The sequence below is a fragment of the Dermacentor silvarum genome, chromosome 6 (genome assembly GCF_013339745.2).
Source record: "Dermacentor silvarum isolate Dsil-2018 chromosome 6, BIME_Dsil_1.4, whole genome shotgun sequence".
In the NCBI taxonomy this organism is placed as follows: Eukaryota; Metazoa; Arthropoda; class Arachnida; order Ixodida; family Ixodidae; genus Dermacentor; species Dermacentor silvarum.
Genome location: NC_051159.1, coordinates 129,916,722 through 129,943,351, shown reverse-complemented (window position 1 = coordinate 129,943,351; position 26,630 = coordinate 129,916,722). Strand labels below are relative to the sequence as shown.

The 26,630-nt window shown below is 44.3% G+C and overlaps 1 long non-coding RNA gene across 1 annotated transcript; it reads right to left on the bottom strand.

Annotated features, from left to right (window-relative positions):
- Positions 1-14,355: 14,355 nt before the first annotated feature.
- Positions 14,356-26,400, bottom strand: LOC125946140 (uncharacterized). The gene is made up of 3 exons (XR_007467422.1): positions 26,289-26,400; positions 22,485-22,573; positions 14,356-14,486 (listed from the first exon to the last, which is right to left on the bottom strand). It is a non-coding gene; the product is annotated as an uncharacterized LOC125946140 (long non-coding RNA).
- Between the last annotated feature and the right edge of the window lie 230 nt (positions 26,401-26,630).

Below are 26,630 nucleotides of genomic sequence, written 5' to 3'. Positions count from 1 at the left end.
GATTGAGTTTTTTTTTTTTTTCTTCTTTTTTTCTATTTCATTTGCGTTACATGGCAGTAGCGGGAAATGCACAGTGGACGCATGCGCGGCCTGTGCAGAAGCCACTCGCCGGTGAACATGGTCAGGCCGTGATGGATGGGCACGCCGTATGCACTTTGTTCGTATGGCAGCGAACACGAAATGTCGCTATCTGGGTTTCAGAAAGATTGAAACCGGCGGCACGTACTCTTGTGCCTGAAAGCTTCTCGTTTTTGTTCGCTGACAGGATTCGCTTGTAGACTGGAATTATGATCACGCATTTTGTGCATGAGTGTATACTCGTGAGGCCAATTCAAATACTTTGAGGAAACGCACCAATTGCTCTTTTTTTTTGTAATCCATTAGAACTCTACGAAGCTTTTCAATTAGGGCCTTGCTAGTGTGGAAGCTTTCTAACCGTGTACTGCGAATGCTTGCAGAGTGTTGGCACCAGTTATCAGATATCACGTGAGCCATTTAGACGCACGTTTGACACTCTGTGAACTGCTCATGTCGGTAAAGCTTCTTTACAGTATAGTTTCGAAACAACGCACTGGTAATCCGAGCTTCAAAATCTGCAAAGGTGCTTGGACAAAAGCATGACACAGAAGATGCCTTTTCAACTGAGTGCTATGAAAAAGCACACGTTATACGCGCAATATAAGGTTATTTTCGAGTACGCGCAAGGAGCTGTTCACGTTCTTCTCCCGTCACAGAAGTTTTGTCCAATTTGGCTTCGCGGTAACGCGCATGTAACTGCCCGTTATTCTACACCGCGCTGTGCAGCATAGCGATTACGTGTCAGCCCGGCAGTATACGGCAACACTCGGATACCCCCACATCGAGAACCACGCGTTCGCGGATGGCACTGTCTCCAAGATAGGTCCACTTTATTCTGCGAGAAATCGACCGAACAGACGTGGCCAACCATGGGGACGAAGCTTGTGACGGGAACTCGTTTCAAGATTGGAAAAGAACGAGGAACGAGCTTTCGTTCCTGTTTTATAGGAACGGGTACAACACTGCATCTGCGCCACTGTTTCACTGAGTGGCTATGGCATTGCTGGCTCGCGCGTCCTTCGTGCACTGCCTTTCTTCGGTTAACGCGCAGCCTGCCTACTTCCCTCGCGTCTTTTGATGACTCGGGCAGAATGCTTGCGTCTTCCGAGGGCCTGGTGTTATCGGAAGCGCTTACAATATTTGCTGCCGACGTGCTGCTGCTACTTTCATGTATTAAAGTGTCGAGACACTTTGTCGCGCAATCCTTTTGCGCGACAAAGGACACTGATTGGAAAACCGTGCTTGAATAAGCCGCAGTAAGAATTGGAAGCGCTTCCGATAACATAACGATAACGGCCGCAGCGCCACAGTAAGAAGCAAGGCACTCTGCGCGAGTCATCAACAGGTGTGGGATGAGACAGTAGGCTTCTCAATAACCGAAGAAATGCGATGCGCGATGGACGCATTAGCCTTGGTCTACCGCAGTCACTCAGTGAAACAGCCGCACAGATGAGCCGGAGCAGAAGAAGTGACCCAGGCGGGCACCCGTTGAACGTTTGGTCGATGAGCAGCGTAGCTCGTTAAGAAAGGCAGCATGACATTGCGGCACATATGATGGGACGCGCATGCGCACCGCCGCTCGAGTGCTATAGTCTCGGCCGATGAGCTTATGGTCTCAGCAGCAGGAACCGCGCCGGAAGAAGGACGCGTCGATGCAGTTTATCACACGCTGCCCTGGTCCGCATACTTTTTCTCACAGGTGTACATAGTATAATGGCGATATTTAAGCGCGCTGCTTCACGCTATCACGTGGCACTCGCAGAAGCACTGCGCATTGCTAAAATAACATCATTGTAAGGCGCGACAAACAGTGTAAGTCATCCATACAATACATTGATATCGCGTAGACAACAAACCGCATCACTGAGTGAGATACAGAACACATGAAATATACAGGAAGCATGGGCACTTTTATCCGCCGCCGCCATTGTCGTGCTGTCTCACTGACGGCGCATGCGTGGCAGACGCTCGAAAGGGCTGGAGGGTCTCTACTCTCCAGATAACGGAGCGCGTTTGGCTTCAAAAAACGTTGAAGCGAAGTGGGCGCACCGTCAACGCTACGCTCAGTCGCCTCGGTGGCAGAACCAGGCCATCGTTCTGACTTCCGTGGCTGGCATAGGCGCACGCACACTATAAACACACTAGCCTTCCTGCTGAGCTGCTGTGTGCATGCTCTGGTCTGAGCAGTAAACGTCAGTTTAACGTTATCCAATATTTCGCTGGGCGCTGACTACCGCCGTTGGTTTTCCGTCGGTCTCATCACGTGCAACATCGAGGTGCACCACCATGCAGCGCCTCTGGCAGCACTCATCATGCCAGCGTTGTGAGACGCCTGGTAGCTACCAGGGCGCTGTTTCTTCTACACAAGAGGAGTTGCCCTGCGTGCTGCGTCACGCCAACAAATTTCGCTCGGGCATATAAGTTAGAACACCGTTCGAAGGGTACAGGCGCAACTCTAAACCTTGCTATCCCTTGTAAATGTTTCGCCCTTCGGACAAAAGTGCCAAACTCTTGTGTTTGCCACAGATTTTTATTCGGGCACTAGAAAAGCAAAGAATAAACTGACATTCCACTGTACACCCAGCTGCTTTTTCGCATTTACATCTTGTACTTGCGTTCCAAACGTGTACTTGCGTCCAAACGCCCACTTTCGGTTTGTTGTTGTTTACTACACGACGCTGTAAGTAGTTGAAAGTTGGACTCTGACCATAAAAATTAGAAATAGAAAGACGTTTCGACTCCCATACGGGAACCTGTCCACATATGGTCAGGACTATATATCCTGACTACATGATGATCAGGATATGTATTTTTATATAAAGTACGGTATACATATAACTAATGTGCATAAATGTAGTTCAGAAATTGGGGTTAACTTCTCGCAAATGTGCAGAAACGTCATGGCAAGAAACGCAACGTGGCACAAAACAAAATAAAGGCCGCGGGGAAAAAATATTAATAAACACACATAAAGTCAGATCACATAGAGAAACAAAATTTGGTCACGTAAAGTAAGGCTGCACTGACTGACGTACACATCTAATTGTTTAAATTAGGTTGTAGTACATAAACGGCGCCTTTGTTTACAAACGTGCAGGTTGCTAACACCCTTCAAAGCCGACGCGCCTTCTCGCGCCAGCGCGCCGCTTACGCAATAAAAGGAGTTCCGCTTATTTCTTTCTTTCTTTCTTTCTTTCTTTCTTTCTTTCTTTCTTTCTTTCTTTCTTCCTTTCTTTCTTTCTTTCTTTCTTTCTTCCTTTCTTTCTTTCTTTCTTATTCGTTTTCCATCTGAGTGCTCCGCGGGCGCTCGTTGAGTAGATGGTCCACCGAGGTCCGCATCCCGGACTCGCGTGCTTCGCGTTCCGGAGCTCGGATTCGTTCGCGCTCGCTTCCTTTGTTCCCGGTGGCACCGCTCCAAGTCGGAACTCTCGCTGTAGTGTGTTCTGACCAGGCTTCCTCGGCGTGAAAGATGATCAAGGGAAGCGAATCAGCCGCACTGCTCGTCGCATTGTTCGCCTCGCGTGGCGTGTGCGCCTAAAAATCCCGATTTTCGAGTTTGCTCTCCTTGCGCACCTTCGTGTCGCGCACGTGGTGCTGAAGGCATATACCGCTGGAGATTACTTTTCCTACGTAAGGCAGCCTTTGAATTTCGCTTGCTTTAGAGCGAAGCTTTCTTTGGTGAACACTGCCGGACTTTGCTGACCGTGGCCACTACTGCTGCTGGTGATGCCGCTGTCTTGCCCAGTAGCATACATATATAGGACTGCACCCGTATGACGAATTGGCTTCTACAGACTACCACACTACCACTACAGTTGTGCCGGGGACCGCCTGTGTTCTCTACATAAATACGCATTATTTATTTATTTATTTATTTATTTATTTATTTATTTATTTATTTATTTATTCGTTTGCGTACTCACTAGGCCCGAGGGCATTACGCAGAGCAGCGGTGAGTACATCTAATGTCGTTGGCAGCCTTCTTGAAATTACTGGCGCCACAGATGGCAGTGATGAAGGCGGGGAGGTGGTTCCAGTCGTCGGCAATCTGTGACATGAATGAATGAAAGTAAGAGTTGGAGTAGCATGGTGATACCTGCACCCTAATTTGGTGATCTATGCGAGATGAAGTGTAAGAAAGCAGGAATGTAGGAAATGGAGGAAAATGCGGGTGAAGTGAAGCAGCAAACGGTACCCAAATTGTAGCAGTGAAACAAATATACGATTTCAAGTGCATAATTCCTTTATTAAAGCGAATCTTTTTATACTTACTTCGCCTGGATTTGGCGCGCCTGCTCGGTCGGCGTCTCGCCATATAAAGTGGGCCAATCCTGGAGAAAGTGTATACAAAACTGGGGCGATGCCGCAGATTGCGTAGGGAAAAGTGGGCCGTTCCCGGAGACATGGTCTCGTAGGTGACATGGGCAGCATGTTGCATTTAATTGCCCGCTTCATGAACGCCGCGCTTCACACAAGTTCGAACAGCTGCGTTCTTCTTCTTTCTGCGTTTTTACGTGCCAAAACCAGTTCTGATTATGAGGCACGCCGTAGTGGAGGGCTCCGGGTTAATTTTGACCACCTGGGGTTCTTTAACGTGCACTACAAGGCACGCACCCGGGCGTTTTTGCATTTCGCCTCCATCGAAATGCGGCCGCCGCGGCCGGGATTCGATCCCGCGATCTCGTGCTCAGCAGCACAACGCCTTAGCTGACTGAGCCACTCCGGCAGGTGAACAGCTGCGTTGTATCAGCTTAATTTTTTTTCGGGGGATCTGCATTCGCGTCCTGTATGTCTTTCAGCTTGAATTGTAATGGGAACAGAAAGAAAAAGAACTGAACAGAACAGCTGTTCCGAGTAAGCGTATAAAACTGCAACTTATAATGGTTCTGTATGGCCGGTTTCTAAGCCTCGCGTTGTCCCAAGTGTACCATCATGGCAGAATGAAACCCGAATGAAGGATCGCGTGGCTGTCGGTACATGCTGTGCAGTATATAACCACGCCCGCGATAAGCTCTTCTGACGCGCAGGTAATTTACGATGTTAAGGACTTCGCGTCCTGTTCTCATTTTCTCAATATTGGCTCACCTTGTCAGTATTTCGATACCATGCTGCCGGAGCGCAGCAAACCTCTGCTTTCCTGCAATACTCTTCGGTGGACACGAGTGGCCAGAGACATTGCAGTGAAGAGATCGCTGGCGGCTTGTAAATAGGCACCGAAGTGCTCGCTCCCCTGTATGCACCGCCACAAATTCTTTTCAGGGGCATTCCGCGCGTTCTGTGTAACGACATGTGAAGGGAAATAATCTGCAGCTGGCATCCTTGAAGTAGAACTCTTTCATTCGAGGATAAACTGGCTAATAGCGAATTCATCTGCAAGGGCGAACAAGTAAAGAACACTTTCATAAAATCAGCGCGCTCTCGAGAGCTTGCACGGGTCTTTGCGATACCGATAGGTAAACCCGGTGCGAGGTATCACGAGAGATGCTTGAACACACTTAAGTGTGCCCCCGTTAGCCCAGACAAGTTCGTTTTAGAGCACAGAAAGTATCTCGCTGGAAGGACACTTATGGTTCCCGGTGGAAGACGAAATTTAGAAAAAAAAAAAGAAAAGAACGGATAAAATTTGAAGCCAACTGTACCACTTGCTCGCGGAAGCGAGGAAGCCGCTGACGTAAAAAGATAAAAAAGTGTAGACGGAAGACGAAGTACTATGTAAAAAAAAAAGACAAAAAAAACTTACCATGTGCTAGAATTTCGAACGCAAACAAAATGTACGTTCGTATGCCAATGTGTGCTACGGCACTTAATGTGTATTGTCAAGAGATGTATGGAGCACGCCCCTCCGATAGTAAAAATTGTTCTAAACAGGCAAATTAAGCAACACAAGAACGGCGCCAATAAGAGGACGTCCAAATTCTGGCAACAGAGTGAAACCTATCTTTTTGCATGCAACTCAAATATCTTATTATTCAGTCTACTAGCAATACATTTGGACAAAACGACGGGAATCTCACCCCTATATACGTCAAATCACTCCGACTGATACCCAAGCCTTCTCAAGCTGGCGTCCGTATAGGCGCAAGAGCACATTTTTGTTTTCCTTTTTTGGTCAGCGACAACCAAGGAGGCTTTTGCGTTATCGCCCAAGGACGAATTTCTGGCCAATGTTAACTTTAGCATGCCTGGAGTTCTTGTTAAATTTGCCTCAGTTGAGTGATTTTCAGCAGCCGCGCTGCTATATACCGTGATTTGTATAATTAGGCCTTGAGGCCCAGTCAGGCGTCATTGGAGACACCTTTTGTCTAAAGTCGAAACACCAGGAAATAACGGGACAAAGCAAGAACACCGATGGCAACAGTGCTTTGACGTTTGCGTTCTTGCGTACACAGTCCCATTCTTTAGCGCTGTTTCGACTTCGATACATGCCAGCTAGCCCGCGTCAAACCTCTAATTTTGTCTAGAGCTGTGGCGAAGTATTCTGAAAAATTCTGCGAGCTTTTCTTTTACTTTTTTTTCGTGCCATTGGAGGCTTGACTTTTTTTCCCGTCTATATGTTTGTCCGGGAGCGCTGAAATTAACTCCGTATAAATATAGCGTGGAATGATCTCTGCATCGCCTTTTTTCGTGCACCACAGCTTGCCGGAAGGCGAGCTGTGGTGTGTCGTCACTGGATTGCCCGCTTTGCCATCCGATCTGCATAAACGTCTTGTCATCATCATCTATTATTCTTCACACCATCGCGACGGTCAGCACAATCGTGACATTTGCCATGGTCGCAGGCTCTGCTTTAGCACTGAGGCGAAGACATGCGGCGGAAAGTGAAAGAGAGAGAGAGAGAGAGAGAGAAGGAGGGCGGAAGGAAGGGAGAGGGGTGCAAGAATCCGCCAAGTCATTAGTAACACCTTACGTTGACACTTGGCTGCTCAGCTCGCAGCTATATGAAAGATTCGAGCAGTCTTCGTCCCGCCGTCCCACTTCTTATCCGACGCTCCCGCTATCTCCCAGCCTGTCGTCCGCCATTGCGCAATAGCGCTGACTCGGGACAATTTTCGTATATATATATATATATATATATATATATATATATATATATATATATATATATATATATATATATATATATATATATATATATATATACGCACACACTTCCAGGTTCCGTTCTAGCAGATAAGCTTAAATACCTCAGAAAGAGGATGGGAAAACGGCGCCGTTGCAGCTCAATTGGTAAGAGGAGCGCATGCGCAATGCGAAAGCGTGGGATCGTTCCCCAGACTCGGCAAGTTGTTTTTTCCATCCATTTTCAGTTCCTTTAATTGACCATTTCTTTAATCCACTTAGTAAGTGCAAGTAACTGCCCCTATGTTGTCCTTGGTGTCGTTGTTTCTTGGCGTCATATATATATATATATATATATATATATATATATATATATATATATATAATGGTAGTAAAGCTATCAAATCAAGACTTCACCTGTAAACTTTCCTGCTGTCTAAGGCGCCGTTTCTAACGTTTTCTATCTCGCTTTGCAAAAATTTGTTGATATTGTGTTGCAAAAATCACTACATAGTTTTCTATTTATTATTCACCAGATAGCACTGGATGACTACCTGGGCTAAAACTGTACAGACAGCTTGCCAGAGGCCCAGATAGCCGTTACAAGGAAGAGAAAGCAATCAAGCAAGATGCAAATGCGAACAGAAGCCGATATAGTAATGCAAATCTGCTGCAAATAGATTCAGCATCAGTAAAAAAAAAAATGAAATGAAGCAAGAACTATATGAAACCGAAGCACTAGAAACGTACGCAAATATAACCCATAAACATCAAACAACTATTAGGCTGCACCATTTTCCCAAAAAGTGCTCGCAAGGGAGGTTTAGACGGGTACTTCGTTTTTACTTATTTAGGATTGAAGGAAGATTGTGCTGTAGCATTTGTAGCATTTGTACGAAAACGTGATAAGGCTCGTTGAGGATTGCGACGGCGTGCCACGGGGGCATTAGACATGCCGATAAAATGGATTCTCAGTGAAAACGATCTTTCAGAGCGATGTCGTTCGTATACGCGCCGAAAGGACTCGGGAACATTAAACTCCCTCGGTAATTTTTTTATTATATGCAATAAGATCAATTCTCGACGGCAGATCTGAGTACTCAGCACCGGAGCGATCAGTGGAAAAATTTCCTATTCCTTTCAGAACGGGTCACTCTCCGTTTATGCCAAAAATTTTTTTTCAATTGCGTTCGACGTATTAATGCATCTTCAGTGCGTCCACGTCACTTTGACGTATGAGTTTCCGCGGTTTTGTGACGTCGCGTGATAGACCAGCGAACTATAGGTGTGACTCGAAAAATTTTTCACCTATCGCGAAAGCTAATAATGACAAAGGCGTAGAATTGAAAAAAAAATGCCTTTATTTGGTTCGGCCTAATCATGCATAATCGATGACTACACATCGTCTTAAGGAGTGAGCGTGGCGCCAAAAATGTTTGCCCAATCACGGAGGGCTAATAGAGGAAATGGAATAGAAACTGTTTGAAATACATTTAAGGTATAATTTAAGGTATACATTTAAGGCGCCCTTGGTTACTTCGCCGTTTGCGTTTGGTCTACTAAATAAGAAAGAAAAGTGGGTGTCGTGGCACAGTTACAGGTTCTAGCGCATTTGCTTAGAAGCTTTATATATCATCATCATAATGATCACATGAGGGCGATGATTTATTGCTATGGACATTTGTTTCTGGGCGCCATCGCAGCTTTGCAGTTGTGACGTGGAGCGCGCAATTAGCAGCTGTCGGCAGTCAGTTAAGCTAACATCTTAAGCTTGTCATTGCCGCCAGCATCTCCTTTCTTTGTAATTCTCTTGCCTGCTTGATTGCTAAGTAATAAAATTTTCCCTCGACAAACCTGCGTTGCGAGATTATTTGGAGTGACGTGTGCCATTACCAACATATATATATATATTTTTTCTTCTTTTCTGTCAGTCAGATTTAGTCGCGAAGTTTATTGGACACACCAACTTTGTCCTTAGACAAAACGTTTAATCGATTAGCTCTCAGAGTAGCGAAATGCGGGTCCTAATGAAAGTCCTTCTTTTGAAGGCTACATTTACTTGACGTTTACTGGAAGTTTGCTTGATGAGCTGAAATACGAAAGACAGTGGGAAACCGGCAGCTCTTTCTACATCGTACTGCACTCGCCGCATTACTTCGCTTTTCTCTCCATTACGCTGACAACGCCGAAAATAATTTGACATGCTCGCAAGCTAAGTGCACTTCGCGGTGTTAACTTAATCACTGGAGAGCGACAATTAGATCACGAAGCAAGCTCGCGAATCTACTCAGGTCACCCAAGAACCAAAGAACCAGCGGTGCCAAGGAGAGTGTATAGGGTTTCATTTCATCTGATGCCATAGCTGAAAGGTGCTAATGTGTGTTCCTCTGGGCCCCAGCTCCTCAGCGTTTTGCTTGTTAGCTGCCACCCTCCGGGTTTGATCAATCATCAGCACATGGATGGATCGAAGGCGAGATGAGGTATTCTTGTGTTTATATATATATATATATATATATATATATATATATATATATATATATATATATATATATATATATACGAACGAGAAGAAAGGGAAAGAGCATCGCAGGCGTAATGCGAAACCGTGGGTTCGTTGCCCACCTGCGGGCAGTTGTTTTTTCATCCGATTTCATTTCCATTAATTTATAATTTCTTTAATTCAATTAGTAAAGTACAGGTAATTTCCTCTATGTTGTCCTTGGTGTCATTTGTTTGTCGGCTTCTTATGATATATATACATATACATTTCCACAACGCATACTTCTTGCGCACAAACTTGCTCCACGGGTTTTCTCTGAAGCCTTCGAGGAAACGATCTGGCGTATTCTCTCATTCATGTTCGCTTCTGTGTGACAACTTCATGCGTCGACTAACGGAGAAGCAATCCAAGGCTGTCAATTAATCTTCGTCTCGTCTTCCCGGCGTATCATTGATGCGATGCGTTGTACAATGTAACTGGTTTCTCGCGACACATTTCTTTCGTTTAGCCACCCGTGACTCGTGCGCTACGCCATTTTCTTTGCCATGTAGAGGTAAAGTCATTCAGTGCAACATTTATGCTTGGTGGTTTCTATGTACGCAGGTGGAAATTGTTTGCCAAGCTACCTTGGCGGTTAAGTGCGATGATTGCAAAGTAGTTACACCATAATGAAACAATGGAGAAGCTGGATCACAGGCGCAACTGCAGGCCCATAAAAAATGGCGCGTCTAACAACGCGCAGCTTGCAAATATTAAAAAAAGAAAAAAGAAAAAAACAACAATTTGGTATCAATTATTGAAATTTGAAGGAAGTGAATATTTTGGACTTCTGTGGTGATTATCGAACAGAAATGCTATACGCTTGTCAAACATTAACCGCAAAGGCTTGATGCACCGGTGGAAAGTCGTACAGCATGACAACTTACCTGACGTCAAAGCGTATCTGCCAATCAGCTTGCCAATCACGTAACTGTTCGATGAAGATATCGCTTCCGTGGTATGTTGGCTCAGATGACCACTGGAGTTACTTGAAGGGAAATGCCGAGCATTGAGTGGACTTGAGAACGACTTGTCTCAACGAAAGCAGCATCAATGAACTCGCGAAGATCACTGGTGCGGGTTGTCTTCGGTTCTCTCTAAAGTGCATCAAGGTTGTCCAGGACAGCTGGGCGATTTGGTTGACGCTGATATTGCTTGCAACGCAATATGTACGCAAGCCCACGAGAGAGAAAGATAAAGTGCAGGCACTGTCTAAGAACTGACAGTTTTATTAAGAGTGTGCATATGCGGGCTCAGGCTGGCCTGTTGCATTTAATAACCGTTAAGGGCCCCACGTCGCAGAAAATCTGGTGTCGGCGTCGGCGCCTTTGTCCGTTAGAGAAAATTATATTTAGGCATATGCATATTCCACGCCTTGCTATTGGAAATGTGGTATATGCGGGTTATATTGCCACACCATTCTATCGCTAAAGTTGCTCACGCCTTGTCTTACATTCTTGACAAAGTTATTCCTCGGAATTTTGAGAATGACAGCTCACAAGCAAATGCCATGAGACAAAACACCGACAGCGCGTGCCTCTTATGTTAAATCTTCTCAGATTGAAATATTAAAAGTGCGAAACAATAACAGAAACCTGAAAATGATGTAATCTTTTTGGCGCGGCTGTGCACTGCCTCCAGGATCGGCCCAGCCAATATGCTGCGTTTCTACCAGAAAGCTCGCCGTCGTGCATAGCGTTCGCCGCAAGCGTTTCCCGACACACATTACGGTTACGTAAGCCGCAGTTGCCGGGAAGCATGAGAAGCCGTCAGGGATCTTTGAATGCTATCGCGTTCCACTCTTTAAAGGCGAAAAGCGTCCTCCAAGTTTTTCGTTGTTCTTGTTAATAAATTTGTCACCTTTTAATCAGTGCCGGTCCTTTGCCATTCTCTTTGTGTGCTGGCCTCCCCTTTGCATTACAAGTAAGATGATTAAACGAGAACTTGTCGTGGGCTCATCGAAAAACTATCACTGCTCACAAAAAACAACCAACTGCATTTGTTTAGATGAATGCATCACCTGAGCAAGCGTCCGCATTCTATTTCATAACCTTGGAAACAGCCTATCCGCCAGAATGCAGGCGGATGGCACCGTAACCCCCGTGTGTCCCACCCAATTTTATTTTAGGCTACTTTGGTCCAGCCAGCCTTATTGTTATTCTGCGCCTGTGAACCAGAGTTTCAAGGACGACTGAAAACGCGGAACGAGCCAAGCAGCGTTCAGAGTGTTAGCTGCCGCGTACACGTACTTTGAAACCTAAGTAAGTAAACGATAAATAAACAGACAAAGAGATGAATAAACCAAGCTGACTTTAAAACGCAGCTCTGTAGAATCACTTCGCGCGAAAGTGAAGCTGCAGAAATACGTCTACTACGGGGTAGTCGCAACCACGAAGAAGCCATCATTTGAGCGTGTTTTGCCCTTGAGGAAGAGGTCGCGGAGAGCTGTTACGAATGCGACCCGACGGTAAAAACAACGAGAAAGAACAAAATGTTATCATTTAACTGTTCCCTATTCTGCAGCTTTTGTGGTTGCTGGCTGCAAGCCAAGCCAAGTCAAGATCCCCCAAGTGTTTCTTGTTTTCCCTTTCGCTGCCAAGAGGCCGGGAATCGAAACGTCGTCATTTTCTGTTTTTTGGTACGCCGAAATCGCCGAAATGCCTAACAACTCGTGTCTGAAATATTCTAGGCAGCGAATATTTTATTCGTATTCATTCAAGCACCTTACATTTAGTACGAAGATTTGCCTATACTCTCCCTTCCATACTCGGGAATCAAGGGCAGAATTCTCAAACATTATCGCTCGTAGTATATAGCTGTTTGTCGTTGGCCGGCCTCTTGCGCTAATATTATGTAATATTATAAGAACAGCTCAGGGCACGAATTCGTAAAATAGTTCTTAAGCTCGAACCGTTCTTAAGAGCAGGTACCGGGATACATTGTTAACGAAGACTTACGAAGTTAACGAAGTTCTTACGAACGAAGAGCGTTACCCTTACGAAAATGTCAGATATGGACTGATATGAAAAAGGCCATATATGGGCATATTAAAAATTGGGCAGATATGGCCATATATGGCATATAAGGGCCATATATGGCCATATCTGCCCAATTTTGAATATCCCCATATATGGCCCCCTTATATGCTATATATGGCCATATCTGCCCAATTTTTAATATGTCCATATATGGGACCCTTATATGCTATATATGGCCATATCTGCCAAATCTTTAATATGCCCATATATGGGACATTTCTATATAAGGCCACTTCTAAAGTTTCAGTATGTCCATATATGGCGCTCTTATATACAGGGTGTTTCAGCGAACACTTTCAAAATATATTTAAGGTGGCCTGTGGCAGATAACCCAATTCTAGTTAATGAGCTGGCCTACTCGAAGAGGCGGACATTACTTGCACAAAAAATTGAAATGCATAATCGACTATAATCAACAAAAATTCACTAATTCAGTTTTTAACTAATTACCTGATGGCCCATATTGCAATTTACAAATTGAAGCCGGGGAGTTCGCAAGGCGATCCACTTGGAACGAATTCTCGGGATGACACCAGTTTCGGGATATTAATTTGCGAACTTTGCGGAGAAATGCATTGGCGTTCCAGTTAATTTGGTGCTTCAATGCATAAAGCAACGATTTGTTAAGAAACTAATTGGAACGCCAATGCGTTTCTCCACAAAGTTCGGGAATTTATATCTCGAAAGTAATGTCATCCCAAGAATTTGTTCCAAGTGGATCCGCCTGGCGAACTCCAAGGCTACAATTTGTAAATTGCAATATGAGCCATCAGGTAATTAGTTAAACTTAATTAGTAAATTTCTGTTAAATATTCGATTATGCATTTCAATTTCTTGTGGAAGTAACGTCCGCCTCTTCGAGTAGACCAGCTCATGAACTAGAATTGTGCTACCTGCCACAAGCAACCTTTAAGAATTTTTGAAAGAGTTCGCTGAAACATCCTGTATATGGTCATATTTGGAAATTCAATAAATTAAAATCTGGGTTTTTACATGCCAAAACCACAACTTTATGATGAGGCACACGCTGGTGATCGAGGCATTCCGAATTATTTTAACTCCCTGTGGTTTTTAATGTGCACCCAATGCATATGGCACACAGGCATCTAGTGCATTTCACTTCCATCTAAATGCCACCGCGCCCGGGATTCAATCCTGAGCTTTCAGTTCAGTAGAGCAACGTACGTACGCCTTAGCCACTACGGCGGGTCTGGAATTTTATATGAATATCTCCAGTAAAAAATTCCAACCAGCTATCAGCTTACATGTCTGTTGGCTAACCCTAATTTCAGACCTTGATGGTCTACTAGCCAATCGGCATACAAGTTTACAGGTCTACAAGCCTACAAGTCTACTACCTGTCTACTACCTATTCTACTGTTTGTCGGTATGCCATTGTACCGGAGACCACTGTTCAAATGTGTATTGTTTATTGAATTGATGAATTCTGACTGTGATTGTATTACAGTCTTGCAGTCTTAATTAGAATATATTCAGTGCCCTTGAACACTAGAGTATGCCAGTCGGCACTTAAGATGGCTCACTGCATAAATATGCTCACCATTCCATCCAAAACTTCAGGTCATGGTATGTGTGTGATGTGGAAATCACATTTATAACATCTGAAAGCAATATGAACAGAGATAAAACTTTATTGCAAATTTCACTACTACAGCAGATTACCCAATTGCTGCAAGGGGTACCAGTGCACTGCCTTCAGTCTCTTTTCCATAACTTCCTTTGACACGGTGTCGTCCGCGTTGTGAAAACAGCTGCACAAACAAATGAACCATTATTGCCATACGACAGAAGACTAAGTACAATACTTGTTGTGTTGATTAATACACTGAGAAATGAGGAATTGAGCATAAACATTAAAAGACTAACAAGTGGTGAAAGCAGCACAAGTAATATTTATGACTGCTTTGAAGCCAGCTTTGTGGCTGGTGAAGGGCCAATTGGAAGCAAATGCATATTTTCAAGTAATTGTAGGCCAGGCACACCAAGCTGTTCTCATTACACAGATTCCTATTGAATAGCAGCAATAATCCCAACATAGGCCTTACTGCATACCTGCTTGGTTAATTAATAATAGTACACACCGTAAGTTTGCACATTATGAAAATTCACATATTTTCCCCCTCCCACACAATGACCACACAACTCAACACTGCAACCGGTGGCCTGGTTTTGACTTCGACTGATGATAATGGCCAGCTGCGGATGCCAGTGGCAGTACCAGCACTGGAGCTATCTAGTGCTATATGCACAAAGCTAGTATTTTTCCCTTTTTTTTTTGTCAGTCTAGACAGGTCATGCCGCGCATGCATGGAGTGATCAGACTGCTAGCGTGCCACATACGGTTGCAAGCTAGCTACAGCACCCACTTCAAGCTCAAAGCATTTCAACATGCTTTGTAGAATGGCAGTCGTTAATTCAGAAGGTACTTCGGTGTCAGCAAAGTACACATCTGCCATTAGAGATGGCCGCATGAAAAGCTGAATGCTACCAGCAAGGCAAGCAGGAATTTCCGCTGACCCAAGACTGATTTTTACTCGCAAGTTGAAGTAGCAGTGCTTTATAGCTCAGAAGCCTCTGGACAGCCGTTCTGTGTAAATTTAAATGATACAGAAGGAGGCTCGCCGACTTACAAGGAAGCAGGGCATTCCAACTACAAACTTCAATGCAAGCAGCGACTGGATGATGTGCTTCATGTGGCGGCATGGGCTTCATGAGTGTGCTGTGTAAATTTAAATGATACAGAAGGACGCTCGCCGACTTACAAGGAAGCAGGGCATTCCAACTACAAACTTCAACGCAAGCAGCAACTGGATGATGTGCTTCATGTGGCGGCATGGGCTTCATGAGAACATGTCAGCAGCTGCCTTCTACATACAAAGAATCACAGACTTTCAGTATTTGTGATCATTCCCTGGCACCGGGAGGCAAGTTTAGAAGGCTGCCAGTGGAACTGTTGTGTCCATTGGTCCTAGAGGCACAGAACATGATTTCTGATGACACTGTCATCAAAAGCTTCAAGAGAACTGGCATCTGAAGCTCAACTGACACCACTGAGGACCACCTACTATGGGACGACACTACTGAAGTTTAAGAAACTGGAGGGCCAGCCAGAAGTGCAGATTTCTTAAGCTTAAATTCTTATTTGAAATGTATGTTTTCAAGTTTCGAAAATAAGACTTGTCCATTCTTGTAACTTACACCTTTGTTTGATTCTTTGGTAGCTGGCTTTTCGACACAATCTTAGTGTGCCGTAGATTAGGCTGAACTAGGTGGCTGTGGAAATTAACTTAAGATTTTACCCTGCATATAACATAGCCTTCCACTTTGTGTCATTTTCTTAAGTGTTTAAAATAGGAATAAACAAATGCATAAAAAATACCTAGTGCATATGCTCGTTCCACAAGAAGTATGCTGCAAAGTATCAGCAGGACTGGTATACTGTAGCGATTCCTTTCCCTTCATTTCTATATTGAAATTTTCATTCACTGCACATAGCCAGCCAATCATGATCATGTAGGCAGAATGCTACCCTTACAACGCACAAGCAATTCCAATAGAATAATTACACTATCCCAGCCCTAGATGCTTTCATAAAGTGTTTATGTAGCACATGGGCATCATACATGAGCTAAATATTCATGTACCTGTCCACAATATTTTATAAATGCTGTAACCACAAGGAAGTTTTCACAGCTGAAGTCATGATAATGTTAAATTTGTTTAAATACATTGGTACCTCTGACCAAATATTAATGGCAAATCGACAATAGAATGGATTTCAATAATACATTAGAGGGAATGTGGGTGGCCAGCTTCAAACTTGAGCGCCATGTGACATTAGCATAACTACAGCATGAATGCATCCTGTGATGTATCCAAGTTTTTGTGATTGAGCCTACTTCAGCAAGTTGTCTGGGGGGATGTATGAGCTGAAGCAAGAGGCCAGAACAGGGACTGCTTGCACGAAGCCATTTACTGATGGGCAAACTTACCAAGCAGTAGAAAGGTACTTCAGGCTTCTAATTTCGTTGCGCTGTGTCTGGCAGCGCCTCAGGCAAACATATAGCCGAGCTTTCAAGCGACCTTTTACTATTGGCCTACTCATTCACATAGGGTCACAACACAATTACCTGCCTGTCTCCAGTGGCTGAAACTTTCCCAAGAGAATTTTTTGCCCTGCTACTTTGGTGAGTGCATCAGCTCAGTTTGTCTTGTCAAAATGGCTCCCGCTACTTCACATGTAGGGTGCATTTGTTTGATTGCCCTTGTTGTGGATTGCCCTCCTCGGCCGCAGGAAGTCGTAGGTTCAATTTCTACCACCGCACGGCGCCCACTGATTCAAATGGACACAAGTGTACCCTAGCATGGCGTTCGGCTTTCTTCAGGGAGAGGAGCCTGTGCTCTAAATACCAGTCAAAACCCTCATGAGCACAAAAAGAAGTAGGTCTGGGCCATTCCCAATAGTGGCAATTTCCCATGTGGTGCCCCAAATTCCCTTTCGAAGCGCTGAGGTCCCATAATGGCCAAGCACCAGGTGCAGTGCAAGGACCTTATGAGTGTTGTTTATGTGTGTGGACTGCTTGAAAACTCTTGAGGACTGTGAATGAAGGAAGAAGAAACAGAAGGCGAGCCAGGCGCAGATTGCGTGCTTGGCAGTGCTCAGAAAAGAAACAATAGAGAAGGAAGAAGAGAGGTGGGTGCCAAATGGGCAGAGGGGGCTAGCAACTTAGAAGACGCAAGACCAGTGCACTGTTTCGGGAGCTCCTGCCGTGGTACCTGAGGCAGCCCTGAGGACAACGCGCCTGCCTGTCGGTGCAGACGCAGAGTGGCGCCTGGCGTGACGCCATTTGGAGCAGGCCTGGCTGTAGCCTGCTCGTAGCCGCCTGTTGGAGCATCTTTAGGCTGTGTCCGGGGTGAGGCCTAACCGAGGCCTTTGCTTTGAAGCCGCCTCTTGCTCGAGGTGGCATGTGAGGTTGTGGCGGTGGAAGCAACCCGCCCGACAGCCGTTTGAGTCCTCGGGCCATGGTAATGCAGCCGTCGCCTGCCTCATCTGATGACCATTGCCGTCACCCTGCCTTGGCTGGCCTTCCACGAGGGTCATCATGCCTTGGGTCGCCTCCAACGGAAATCGTCGCGACAGCTAGACGATCTACCACTGATCGACGACACCATCAGGAATGTAGCCATGAGACGTACTGGCTCTTTCTTGAACGTTGCGCGTAGGACTTAGTGTAGACGTGTTTGTTTTAAGGACCTTTGATATGTACTCTGTGTTTAGTGCTTGTCTTGTTACAGTCATCATCTTAAATTTTGGTTCACATCGGTTCGCGCGTCTCTGACGTTCATTACTGCTTGACTGCACACAGACATACGTGCCAAACAACTATCCATCACACCAGACCGGGAGCATGCTTGTACCTATTTCACCGGTAGGTACCTAGCGGCTGCACTTGCCTCAAGGCAGCCGAGGCTCATGCTCTTCAACAAGGCCATCTGTCGTTGGACAATAAGTGCCCAGAGAGCACACATGAAATCTCTTTCAAGATGTGAACCTTCACAAGAAGTCGAGCACCAGGCCAAGGGACATCTCTACCCATCAGAAAGAAACGGAGGTTTTCTGGCGGCACGGGGATTTGAACTCAGCACCTCCCACATACGAGGCGGATGCTCTACTGCTATACCACTACTGCGGTAGATTCATCCAGTTGAAATGGTTAGTCATGAGGATCTGAGACCGCTTTAGCATCCAAGAGAACCAAAAATTGGGCAAGCTGTTATGTATTCATGGTTGAAATGTTGAAAGCGGCATGGGCAAACGCAGACAAAGGAGTGCTTGCACTCTCTTCATTTCTCTGCCCCTCAGTCTGCATTTGTTTTTAACTGCTTTAAACATTCTAATCGCTTTAGCTGTACCCATGACTGTTATTTTCATTGTCGACCTATTACAGCACCTGGCATTGTGTATATAGCGCAGAATGACTAACATGGGAGTGCCAATGTTGCTGTGACTGCCATGTACTTAACAGAAAAATTTATGGAGGCGTAATGGAATAAGATGAGCGTCTACAGCTCCAACAGTATCCCATATTATTGTTATTAAGCCCTTGTCTTCAAGGAGCCTACTGGATAATTATTAGGATAGGAACTTTTCCTTGTGTGTGTTGAGGGCTTTACTAAATGCATTAGGAGCAAGTTTGAAATTTTTTGAGGCTACAGCACTAAGTAGTTCACAAGAAAGTTTCTCACTATTAAGCAACAATGGGAAAGAAGCATTGTTGCTAATATTCAGTAACAGTGACGCACACTGTTTGCGGCGGTATGCATGAGGAAACAGTTCCCTTTCTTTTTGCTTTTTAGTTTCGCAAGTTTGAATTTGACTGTAGCACGCTGATGCCTACAAGATGAAGAGAAGATATACAATAAAGCTTGCTCAGAGTCGGTTACTTTAGCGAGCCCTGCTCAGATTCTGATCGAGATGTATGAAGCTATGTATGGACTAAATGTACTATCACATATTTCTACTACTAGCACTAAACTTAGTACTAAGTTAAACAGAAAGATACTAAGAACTCTTCCCTGATACCCAACAACAAACAGCATGCTTGTGTGTGCGTCACTGATGCAGAATGTAACTAACACTTTAATTGTGTTGCCTCAAAAATGAACTTTTTTGAGAACTACCCAATGCTCCGTCCCCAAATAAGGTACGAAAAAAGCAACCTCCTCCCACAGTGGCTAGTAAGGCTGCAGCTAAGCCCCTAACGATTACAATGAAAAGCATGCAAGTTATCAATTGGCTAGATTGCCATGCAGCGCATAATACAGGATGCCATTGACCCATGGACGAAAGCCGTATACCCTGTCGTGATGAGTGCTACAGGTGCTGCAAATGTTATCGCAAGCAATTATAATGCTGACACTGCCATCCTAGACACGCTATTCTGCGTAAGTAGCTGAAGGGCCTCCTGCAACAACTTGGCATTCAAGTCAATGCCATCACTGTGGAAGACAAATTGGAGTCAGATCCATCACCAAACTTGTCAAACGGCTGAATGTGGTCTCAAAACAAGCACTGGTGTTGCAGTTTTGAGGCAAACCAATGAATGCATACAGGTTGAGAAGCAGGAGAAAGTTCGAAAAACTGAATTGGTAAACTTGATTCAGGGTATCAAGGTAAGAATATGCCACCGACACTCAAGGCAGGCAGATGGATTTGTTTTGTGCCCATGTGAACGAGCGAGCCTGATGCACAAGATCGCAAAAAAAGCTCGACCAATTCTGTTGCCTCAGATGCTGCTGGACGCAGTGCAGTGGCAAATAAAGACCTGAAGTGCCTTCAGAAAACCAACTTACTTGGTTGGTTTTGCTTTCTCGTTTTTTGATCTGCTATGTACTCCTTCCGAGTAATCATTATAGATGCAGCATCTGCTTTTTAAGTCGTTTTTTTAGGTTATTATTTGGTGGGCCAGAGCACATGCTTCAACCTACCTTCACATATTTTTAGAGGCAAGCGTCATGCTGTGCGATAATCTGGATTGTCTCTTATCACCTCTGGTATACTAGGCCGTACCAATCTGTCATGGCACATGGCTATGATGTGGTTGTATTAGGGGGTCCTGGTGACTCCAATATTTGGTTGCTTTATCATTAATGTGATGCCCCAGGATGGTCTTGTTCAGTACTTATAAATATCACATTTCTTCAGTAAACTGCAGTTGAAAGTAAGCGCCAAACCCGTGTTTACGCAAACCGATCTCTGCTCTACCATTTTCCAATGATTATGCTCTCAGTAACGTGCTTAAATAGATTCTCATTTTCTACGGAAATTGTTCATGTGTGTCACAATGGCTCATAGAGAGATTCAGCTATACCTTTGCAATCCTCCACCTTTAAATCCCTATTCATCGGCTTACAGTAAGAGTCTTAAATCGATTTCGCTCCTTTACAGACACTTTCGCCCATATTTTCACTGCACATGCTTTCGCTCTTCCCTTATATCCTCACCAATTTTCTAGTGGCCCCATGACCTGTGCAGCACTCTCCAAGTGAAACAACTTATTCCATACATTTGCACTCAGTAATTTCATTTCTGTAAGCTCTGTACTAGACACTAGCTAATTATTTTATTCCTTAAAAATTTTATTTCTCTTTCATAGCAATTACTCTGGCTGCTATTAGAAAATAGCAAAACATTATTTTATAATGCCTTCAATGAATCAACCTTCAATGATTTAGCCTGCATATCATGTACAGCATGCAGCTCTTCTGCAATGTTTCACCTTAATCCAAAATTAACTATCTCGATCTAGATGCAGATGCTTGCTATGCATTGCCCTTCTGTGATTACTTTTATATGTGCACCTATGATTCATCGCAGTGTTCTTAGAGTATCACGGATGAACATCAGTTCTTCCTATTTATGGAGGTGGTGTTATGCAGGCAGTGTCTGACAAATTGAACATCTTTCCTAAAGTTCGGAAAGCAGACACAATTCTATATGAAGGAAGAATAGAACCTGATCACATTTCTTTCTCATACAATCACCCCCAATGAATATATAAACAAAAGAAAAACTAAATTTCTTTTAGTTATATATAACCTAAGAGTAACTCATTACTCATTAGTTTGCTGAGCTATCTACAACTGAAACTGTTGCAGCATGTCAGAAATGCTACAGTGCATTGCACATTATGTTTATCGTCAGTAAATGAGCATTTTCAGGCATCAAGCTCAGCATATCAAAGATATGATGTTGGCCTTTGGGAGGTTAAAATGTCCACAATTTTGGCCATCAATTCCATCCCGTATAATATAGGCCACATGACAACACAAAAGCATCCAAATAAGCTAACATGTTGACATCTTCAATGCCTATAAAATCATCAGCAACTTTTCCATTTGTTGTTGCTTATATGAAGACCAAATTTACATGTCCCTTGCATAAACTTATGGCAAGAATATCATGATCACAAGTATTAATTTCTATAATTATGACTTAAACTCACTCTAAACATAATCTAATAAACGTAGCACTGACATATATACATACCTGGCCAAAATATACCCAGAGCCTAACTACAGTGTTGGCCAATTAAACGAGGAATATACTTATTTCACTTAAAATATAGTCTGTGGTACTTACCCAAATATGACTCGAAGGAAACTGCACAAATCTGAGTGGCGATGTGGGCTTGTTGGTTGTTTATGTTGAAATGAGCGAGCTGTAGCGCGAACAGGGAACAAAGATATGAGAAGGCACAATGAAGTGCTACGTGTGTGTATTCTTTGTGCCTTCTCGTGTATTTTTCCGTGGTGCGTGCTACAATGGCTCGTTGCACAAATCTGTTACCAAGCTTCTTATCGTCATTTATTTCATCTTTAAGGGCCTCTGTCAGGGCATTACGTTAGGGGGTGCATATTCATGCAGTCGTCTCTAGCATTCACTCAAACATTACCAAATGTTCACACCCTAAATGTATAATTGCTTTTAATGATGAACAAGTCTGCAATTCTATTGTCTGCGAGCATCGACAATACATATCCTGACCTCTGCAGTGACTTGATCCGCTACAATTATCTTTGAGGTTCTTAAGCTGCGTGATTTTGTACTTTTATGTTTAATAATGCACTACGTGAGACCATGAGTATACTTTATATGGCTTCGTTTTCAAATTTAAGTAACTTCAGGGTGATGAACACACACACTTATGGAAACATGAAAATGAAAACCAGAGGGGGTTTGAATTTACCATGTTTTTTCCATTTCCTGTGGATAGCCACGAGGTGCTCCAGCAATGACAGTCCCCTGTCTGCACCGCCCCATGGAGGCCAGCTGCCACTGAGAAAACACGGATTATTATTATTATCAGATATTAGCTAGCAGCATCACATATGCAAGCCGACTTGTGTAGAACAGTGCAAGACAGTTGAAGTGACATGTACATTAGGTGAATATTCATTTAAGACACATGTAACTGCAGTCATCCGTGTTGCTGACTGCATGTCTCTGCAGAGTAATGCAAATAGGCGTGCAGCTTACATGATATATGAAGCTCAAGTGCACTGTGTAGGTTATCAGTTAGGTGTTGTTCTCTAGAGGTCTTTGTGATCAGTACACGTGATGCCATATGCACTGGAATGTGATGGTAAAGAACCGAGTGCTCCCAGTCATTCCATGAACTCAATACTATTGCTGCAGCTACGTGATAGCAGAATGCTGTATGCACTAGTTCAAAGAGCTACCTAAAACAGGGTGCATGCCATAATTGATACATGAATCACTGGGAAAATGTCACTTGGTGGCTGCCACTAGACATGGGAATGGTTAAGCCGCTGCAAAGTGCTACTCAATGCTGGTTCCTAATTCCCTACATAACATTCACTACGTCAAAGAACAATGCCACTAAGTCCTGACCTGTCTGCCATGCAGATAAAGGTTACGCATTGCTGAAGTTGTGCTTGCAGGATGTGAAAAAAGCTGTCCAAAAGAGAATTTAGCACATGGACAAGAATGTCGAAATGAAATCTAACCTCACTAAAGTTGTGGTATAGTGGCGACATTTCACACAATATTTCAATAGAACCATGAAAATTTCTGTTAAATTGAAAGCTTGCCTATATTGTTGTGTTGTACCCATGTATTAGTGCTATGACAATCACAATCTAAAAAAATAACAATAAATGCCCCCCCCCATGCCACAAAATTGCTGCAAACCAGAAAAATGTTGGCTGTATCAAAGTGGAGCCAATGCACACGAACATGCTTGATAATATTTACTGGTAAGAGTTCGTGCAATTCTTAGTCCCGATGATAGATTGATGATGATAAATAATATTTAGCCTATAAAACATCCATGTAAGTCCGAACAAGTTGAGATATCCATGAATCTGGCTTCCTGGATCTTGCGTTTTACTGACCTATACCAGAGGATACGCCACATAAAGAAAAACCTGCATGCATGCCGGCATCTCTATGATACTTGCACTTGTCAGTTAAATAATAAATCGCACAGCTATATTTCAGTCATACAGAAAACAATCAAGGTGAACACGGTTTCTTCAATAAGTTGTCTCAGACTGACCAAGGTGTTGTGTACTACAATAAGCTTGTGCACACGCTTCTTGACACCCTGGAAGTCAGGGTGGCCAATCAAGAGCCTAGTATACATATTGAAAATCAGTCTGCACTCCAGTGAGCCATACATCCATAGAGAAAAAGATCTCCTTTGTGTTCTCCCTCTGCGCTAAATCTTCGTACACCTTGCTGTTGGCACATCCCATTTGCTTAGCTCACTGAGAAGACACTGCATTAGAACTTTCCTTGTCGTTATTTGCCCTATCATTCATTGCTGCACATCTATGCACCGACATCACATGAAAACAATTAACACTTTATCAGTGACAATCTCTCTCATTTTGGAATGTTGTAGTAATCTTACAGTTCACACGGGGCGTTTCGAAAGGCCTTCACTGCATGGTGAGTTAATCAAATTCGAGCAGCTACACTAGCTGTTTCGAAGCCGTCGAGTCAATCTATGTCACGGAGCACTCTGCAACTGTATGAATCTGATGGCCTTTGAGCTACGGAAGCGGACTCAGCACGCGAACATGCTTCTCATTCACCGTGTGCTCGTACTCATGGTTAGCAAGAACACATCAAACGTAAATAGCTCTAAAAATTCTGTGAGTGTTATGAATATTCATAAGTATTTTTGCTACTTGACATGGTGAACTGCACATACTGAAAACAGCGACTGCTTTGTTCATTGCATTCTCCATTACACCTCCCTCTACTTCATCTTGCCGGCTTATTCGCTGCAGTATCGCGATAACAAACATAAAAGACATCAGTGCATCAAGTTTTTTATGTTAACTTTTGGTGACATAAAAACGAAATAAGACCGCACCAATTTTGGCATAGAAACCGCCTGAATCCTCAACGAGCCTCAATCCGGTAGCATGCGCGACACTCCTTTGACTCGCTGAGTTGTGGCTTTTCGAGGCTACTGAAGGCCTTCCAAACGGTCCCGTGGGAACGGTATTACAGTTCAATGCAAGCAACGGCGTAAAAGTCCTTCACTGCTAGTATTACTGTTGGCAAATTTACGTCATAGCAGTTATATCATAGAAGAAAAAAAAAAACTTCATGAGGCAAACAGCCGCAGCTATGCTTTGTAACATTTGTATAGCCTTTCATATTAAAGTACGCACAGTTGAGGCCACCAACAAATACTGACAAAGAGCTCTGCTGGGGCCGTATCTGACGTTCGCCTAGGCGTTCGCCTAGCGAAATTCGCCTAGGCGAATCAGCGTGCGCGCTGATTGGCTGGTTGAGCAAAATTTAATGACGTCGGGCTGAACCACCCAATCGGCTCATCCAATTTTGCTGAAACAGCCATTGGCGCACGCCTGAAAGCGAAAAAAATTTCGCCTAGGCGAACGTATCGAATACGGCCCCTGGACAGCTCTCTAGCTAGCGGCATCAGCAACAGCAGCAAATAGTAATAACGAAATTGATAATTATATTGCATTTAGTAATGTCCCAGGGTGATTTGGAGGTCCGCCAGCATGACAAAGCCCACTAATATAACGAAGTTGTTAAAATTCGCTAGACGAATCGCCTAGCAGCCAGCCAGGACACTCCGTCTCTGCAAAGACATTACAAGGTGCCGCGCACACCACAGTGAATAAATGCAAATGATATAGCTACATCTAGCTCCCAACTACAATGCTGAATTCAAACACATAAAACACATACAAGATATTTCATAGCGTGTAGCATAGCATGACTCGAAACAAGACGATCGATCGAAATAACGCAGACCTTCAATCAAATTAATATGACAGTCAGCCTCTGTGCTAGTAGATCATTCGTACTTGTAATTGGGTTGACAGGGTCCGATGTACAACGCCACGAACTCCAAGGCAAACATACAATATAGGGACTGTAGACGAAACTGAAGGTCGGATTCGCCCGCTTGTGTTTTAAGCCCAAACCGCATTCACGCGATTTTGTGCGCAACGGCGACGAGCGACGAACGGGCCGTCGCGCGAACAGATTGCTTGGTCTTTTCGCTCAATCGCTCGGTTCTAGAAATTTGAATACGTCGCTCGTCGCCAGAAGTGCTATGAGCGACTAGCCAATAGCGCGAAGTCGGAACTGGATATACATCAGTCAAGTACTACCGATGTCGCACGGAACGAGCAACGACTAGATTTTGATACGTGCAAGGATAATAACGTAGTGAAATATTTAAATATTTATGCTGCTCTTTCCACTAAAACCCTTAATTATAAAGCAAGCGTCACGCCAGTTTCGGCGAGTATTTGCTGCCCTCATAAAGGCAACACCGGGAGACGTCGCTCGTCTCGTCGCTTGCATGCTGTACGACTTGTAGGCGACGAACGAACGCGACAGCCATCTCCATCGCGTGCGCGTTTTGCGCGCAAGATTGCGTGAATGCGGTTTATACTTTACGCGGTATCGCAACACGCACTGCTTCAAATTATGCAAATAGCACATAGCAAGAGGGGGGGGGTGGGGATTGTACTACCTTTGTAAAAGTTGCGACTGCAAGTGACAATCGCCAGGCACGCATTCTCTTCAGAAAAGGTCTTCTCGGGCGCCGCCGTCCACGTACGTGGCAGCTCCATCAGCAGTGACGCGGTTGTTGCAGTTTCACGATGAGCACTGGCATATAATCATCACTGCACTGCGACCACGCGCAGCCACGGTATTCAAAAGTTGAACCGTGCGCGCGACACATACCAACAAAGCGATCGCCGAGGGCCACGCCGTGAAGGCGCCCGCTGCTCTTCCCTTACTTACAGTCGCGTTAACTGCGTTGATGAGGACTCGTTCCGATTGCGTTCACGAATAACCACAAACCGCGGAA